Below are 5,896 nucleotides of genomic sequence, written 5' to 3'. Positions count from 1 at the left end.
ATGGTGTTCCATATTTGTGAATAAATGACTTTTATTTAACTTTGAATTTTTTGTTTCAAATATAGTCTTCATTATTTTGAAGACAGTATTTTGTCTTCATATCACTCTGTTACAAAACCACTTTATTTGAGCACAATGCCATATTTTGAATTCCATTTTTCCTTGTGTTCCCTACCAGATTATACAGAAGTTGCTGACTAATTAGAAATGGTAAAAACAAGGAATATTTCACACAGGGATGTCGTTTAATGCAATTACACAGTCCTTGGTATACTTTTTAAGCAGTAGTTGATTTATAATTTATGTATAGGTTAAAAATTCTTCAGTCAAACAGAGAAAGTTTAGAATATTACACCTCCTGTGCCTTTGTTCAATCAACAAGCTAGATGATATGACACACAGTGCTTGCAAATTATGGAGGTGGGTAGAGAAGCAGATGTTAGCCTAACTCACTGATAGCACAGTGATCTCTGAGAGTGGTGAGGTCAAGCCTCACCACTGAGAACTGCATGCATGATCTAAGTGATAAGGAGATTTGGGACTGTCGTAAATGCTTTATATGTCCAGCTTCCTCTGTTTTATCAATAATAATTTTTAACAGCCCTCTCATTGCAGGAACTTGGGTCATAGTCAGTGCATGACAAAACTGATAGTACAATATCACAGGGGCATGTCAGATTTGATAATAAAATGAATGATTTATGGAAAACTGGATGGATGCGTGAAGCATAACGGGGAATGTTGATAGATGAGATGTAATGAGCAAAGGATGAAGTTCATGTCCTTAGCCTGAATGATCAGGACCATCTATGCAAAACAGACAGATAGTCAATTGGCAACCCTTTTCACACCACACCTATCAAGCTTCAGTAGAACAGGAAATCAGACAGGGTACAAAACATTCTGTGGGTTCCCCATTAATCTGCTTTGCACAATGGCATTGGTCTCTATGATCAGTGGTTGAAATGAAACAGACTTTGAAGTTGTGAAGTTGATCAACAGAGATAACAAAACTGTCTCTTTACTCTCTGTATCAAACCCAGTAATTCTGATTATTTTCTATGTTCAGATTCTGTTTGTTTTATTTGGGGTGTTCATTCGGTCTGCAAATTATCATGATATCTTGAATTGTGTTTTCAGATTGCATAATTGCAAACGTACAGGAACTGTTTTGCTCTTGTAAAAGAATCTGCATGTCTGAGAATTGCAAAGCCTTTAATTCCAGATGAAATATTTGTTTATTCTTCCCAGGAGGGAGGAGGCTTACAATAAAACGGAGAAGCATAATATAGTTAAAGATTGAACAGACTACGCCAAAGTCTGGGTGTGTCAGGTTTGGAGTAGTTTACAATAACAGGAAACAAGAGCCTGCTGAATACAAGACACCATATTGTACAGAATAAGTTCTGATATAATCTGCAGCAAGTACTACATAGCAGAACACAGGAAGTTACAGCTGCTCGTAACAGCATTTTCAACACACAATACATTTAGTTCTAAGTTGTTCATTTACTTGAATTGCCACCTCCCTCCATTATCCCTCTGAACTCCCATTTACTCCTATGCAGTCACTAGGTTCTTTAAATGCATTTCCTTTTTAACAAAATGTCATGTTTCTCAGGAGTGCTTTTCCCCAAGAATAGAAATAAATACAGAATCTCAAATGTGCGTTGATAATTCCTTCCACTCACAAAGGATGGTGGAAGGTGAGAATTCTCTTCCGGAAAGAGCAGCTGCTATGATTGATTGTCTGAAATGGCTATTTTTCTGCTAACCAAGGGAACTGAGGACAAACTGGAGTACAGAGTTAGGTCACAGAATATTCACAGTTCTACTGAACGGTGAAGGAGACACGAGTTCCAAGGGAAATCTGCTCCAAAGTTCTTAAATTGGAAAAGCTGAAATAAAAAGTCACAACCACAGAGGGATTTTTGAAGTTGAAAAGGGTATAGTAAAAAATTAAATAAATCAATCAATCACTATTTACTGGATGTGCCAATCATAAGACTTACATTCAAAGCAATAACTAAATTTATTTGAGACAGACAGATGTGGGGAAAGAAGAGAATAAAGAAGTTTATTATGTTACATAAGCTCCATAATTCAATATTTGATTATTATAACAGAATGATAAATTAAGAGAATACAACTAATAACTAATGACTACCGAAGGCCCACATGTTTAATGTGGACAATGTCATTTATCTGGAGTTTCCGTGGAGATCCTCTAATCTCCTGCCATAATGTAGGTAGATAGTTGAGAATTATACATCTTACAAGATGTGCTTATGCTGCTTCTGCTCATCTTATGCCAAAGTTATGCTGATAGATCTGGCGAACCACTCTTTTCAATCTCTGTGCTAGCAAGCTGAGTGGTGGTCATTGTTTAGAGTTAGAACTCTTAGTTATGATTCAGAAAGTCATGGTTTCACTCCGGCAATCAGATCATGAATTAGAGATTGAGAATTTCTTGTGGGATTGAGAATGTAACAACATTAGATTTAGAACAGGATTAGACCATTTATCCCTTCCAGCCTTCTCAACCCTTTCATGATGTATCTTCTATCTTAATGCATTATCCCCCATATTGATTAATTCCCTCAATGTCCAGAAATCTATTGATCCCTGTTTTATCTGAAGACAATCCTGGCATTCTTATCCATCAACACACATCAAAGTTGCTGGTGAACGCAGCAGGCCAGGCAGCATCTCTAGGAAGAGGTACAGTCGACGTTTCAGGCCGAGACCCTTCGTCAGGACTAACTGAAGGAAGAGCTAGTAAGAGATTTGAAAGTGAGAGGGGGAGGGGGAGATCCAAAATGATAGGAGAAGACAGGAGGGGGAGGGATGGTGCCAAGAGCTGGACAGGTGATTGGCAAAGGGGATATGAGAGGATCATGGGACGGGAGGCCTAGGGAGAAAGACGGGGGGGGGGAACCAGAGGATGGGCAAGGGGTATAGTCAGAGGGACAGAGGGAGAAAAAGGAGAGTGAGAGAAAGAATGTGTGTATAAAAATAAATAACAGATGGGGTACGAGGGGGAGGTGGGGCATTAGTGGAAGGTTGAGAAGTCAATGTTCATGCCATTCTTATCCATCATTTCTCTCAGGAGAGAGGAAAGATAAAACTTCAAAAATAAATTCGGTGTTCTCTTAATGTCCAGTCCAACCTTTAATCCCCAACAAATATCTAAAACAGGTAATTAAGTTATCTAATTATCCTAGTATTGATGGTGGTGTAGTTCATGAATTGAACTCATGTTTGTACAATAAAAACACTTCATTATTTGTAAAGCTCCTTGGAGTGTCCATGAGCAAAAGAACGTAAAATACAGATGAAGCAACAGTCTATTTAGCCCCATGTGTCTCGTCAGATATTCAATATTATGAAGGCTGGCATCTTACACTAGCACCACCTTTCTGCTCTAACTTCATGGCCTTTAATTTCCTTAATAACTTAAAAATAAATCTATCAGTTGCTGACTTGAACATACTCTGCAATTGAGTTTTCAGAGCTCTCTTGAATACAGAGTGCTGGCATTCACTAATTTTAGATAAGGAAATCCCTTTTTATCCCTTTCCAGAGAACAGACCGCTTATTTTGAGACTCTAACTCCTGATTCTAGACACCACGGTCAAAGGAAACATAAGTTCGGCATCCACCCTGCCAAGTCCCACAAGAATTTTATGTTTTAATGAGATTACTTCTCATTTTTCTACAGCACCAGAGAGAATAGACTCCATTTACTTAATCTCTTCATTTGTGAAAAGCCTGGTATTCCTGGAATCAATCCTCTTGCTATAGCAAGTAATGCTTCCTTCAGTAGTGGAACCAGACCTCTACACTGTATTCCAGAAATGGTCTCAAGAGCTCTGTGTAATTGAGGCAAGACATCTCTTGTACACAAATACTCCTGTAGTAGAGGCAGAATACCACTTGGCTTCGTAATTACTTCCTTTCCCTGCATGTAAATATTCTGTGATTTGTGTACTCACTAAAAATCATCTGAGCCAAAATATCTTTCAATCCTTCTTCATTGAAAAATAAATTCTCTGTCTTTTTTTTAACTGAAGTGGATGAGGTCACATTTTTCCATATTATCTTCCGTTTGCCATGTCCTTGTCCATTTACATCTGTGAAGTTGTTTTTCTACTTCAAAACCCACAGTACCATCCAGTTTGGCATTATGAAATGTTGTGGATAGCCTGATTTAAATCCAAATGTTTCTTCAATATCGTGCTTACATTTAGTTTATAAGAATATGGACTTTTCTTTGTTTAGTTTTGAGTCAACAGTAGTTGTCCAGATAAGTAGCCTGACAACTTCTAAAGCAGCTCTGGAAATTTATCTATGCCATGATTCTTGACTTAAAACTCAACAGCCATATGTGCTTTTGGACTCGATAGTTATTCAATCATGAAATCTACTTCCTTATTATCTCTTGCTTTTTCCCCAACTTCCTTGGAGACTAGCAGAACATCCAGTAAAACAGCTATCAATATCCATCATTAACTGTTCTGATATCTATGTAACTTATTAGAAGAGTGATTCATCAGAGGCAAGCTAATGGTGTGAAATGGGATTCATAAAAGAATTCTAAATACACAGCTGGCTTGGAAAGATTTGACATGTTAGAATGTTAGTTTGCAGCTAACATTCTGAAACAGTGTAACATCATGTTCTTATTAAGAGGTTATTTATGGGTATATCAATTTTCCATTTAAGCAATGGAATATGATATTTACTCTCCCAGCATTGTGTAAAATAAATTAAATTCTCACTCAATTTCTTTTTTGGGAAATTCATAAGAACATAGCAATAAAATTAGCAACATATTCATAATAGAACAAAATATGAGGTAATAATGTTATATCCACACGTTTTAGATTTTTTTGGTGTGATTAACAGGTTTGCAGTTTTCAGCCATTGTGATTTTCAGGGAACAGCAGTGAGATCTCCATTGACAGCCTGCTTTCATACCTAACTGGACGTGGAGTGACTTGATGTACAGTATAGACTCATTGTTAAAACAGTTCCTGATTTTCATGACCATAAAATAATGAGAATGATTCAGAAGTTAATTATTTGGTAAATGCTTTTGGCAATGATAAGACACCAGACAAACATGATTATTACAAATAATGAATGCTTCGTGATTTGATTATTTCTGAATGGGTTGTCATTTGTATCTAGTATGCATAATTAGTTCAATGTATTAAAGATTGAAATCTCCTGAAGATCAATGACATAATCCAATAATGCTGATAATGAACTTCCAACTCACAATGAATCTGCTTTAAGGCCCTGCTGTTGATGGATAATCTGCCCCAGAAATGAATGTGACACAATCCCATTTCCAGGCCAATAAATTGATCATATTCTTATTGATCTTTAAAGTACTTATTATGCATACAATCAAGGCATTAAAGTTTTAAAATGTTCTCGGACTATTAATCTCACCCAGACGGAATTGCTCCAATAATCCTGAAGGAAACCACCCAGGAAATGTCATAGTTCTTGACACATTTGTGTAAGGATTTCAAAAACATGGAGACTGAATTTAAGGACTTGAATGTGGCACAGATAGCTCCGTTCTGCAAATATGATGTGAAGGAGCTCTTGAGAAATTATAGCAAAGACTAGAAATTGATCAAAATTACTGTATGAGAAGTATCATCAACTGAGGTCTATAAAGGAGTTAATAAGAGCAGTCAAAATGAATCTTGATGGGATGAGCCATGCCGCTTGAAACTATTAGAATTCTTTTGCCTGAGAACTAAATTTATGGATGAGTATTATCTACTGGATACAATTTGTTTTGGTCCTTAAAGGGTTTTGATAGATGAGGGCTCCAAAGAAGACAAAGACAAACAGAGTTAATGGGAAATTGTCTAAC

The 5,896-nt window shown here is 36.8% G+C and overlaps 1 long non-coding RNA gene across 1 annotated transcript in view; it reads right to left on the bottom strand.

Moving 5' to 3' along the window:
* LOC140201243 (uncharacterized) overlaps window positions 1-5,896 on the bottom strand; it is a 174,692-nt gene that overhangs the window by 51,461 nt on the left and 117,335 nt on the right. The window lies entirely within an intron of this gene.

Source organism: Mobula birostris, chromosome 8 (assembly GCF_030028105.1).
Source record: "Mobula birostris isolate sMobBir1 chromosome 8, sMobBir1.hap1, whole genome shotgun sequence".
Taxonomy (NCBI): domain Eukaryota; kingdom Metazoa; phylum Chordata; class Chondrichthyes; order Myliobatiformes; family Myliobatidae; genus Mobula; species Mobula birostris.
The sequence above is the reverse complement of the archived record's forward strand: the minus strand, read 5'-3'. Positions and strand labels throughout refer to the sequence as shown.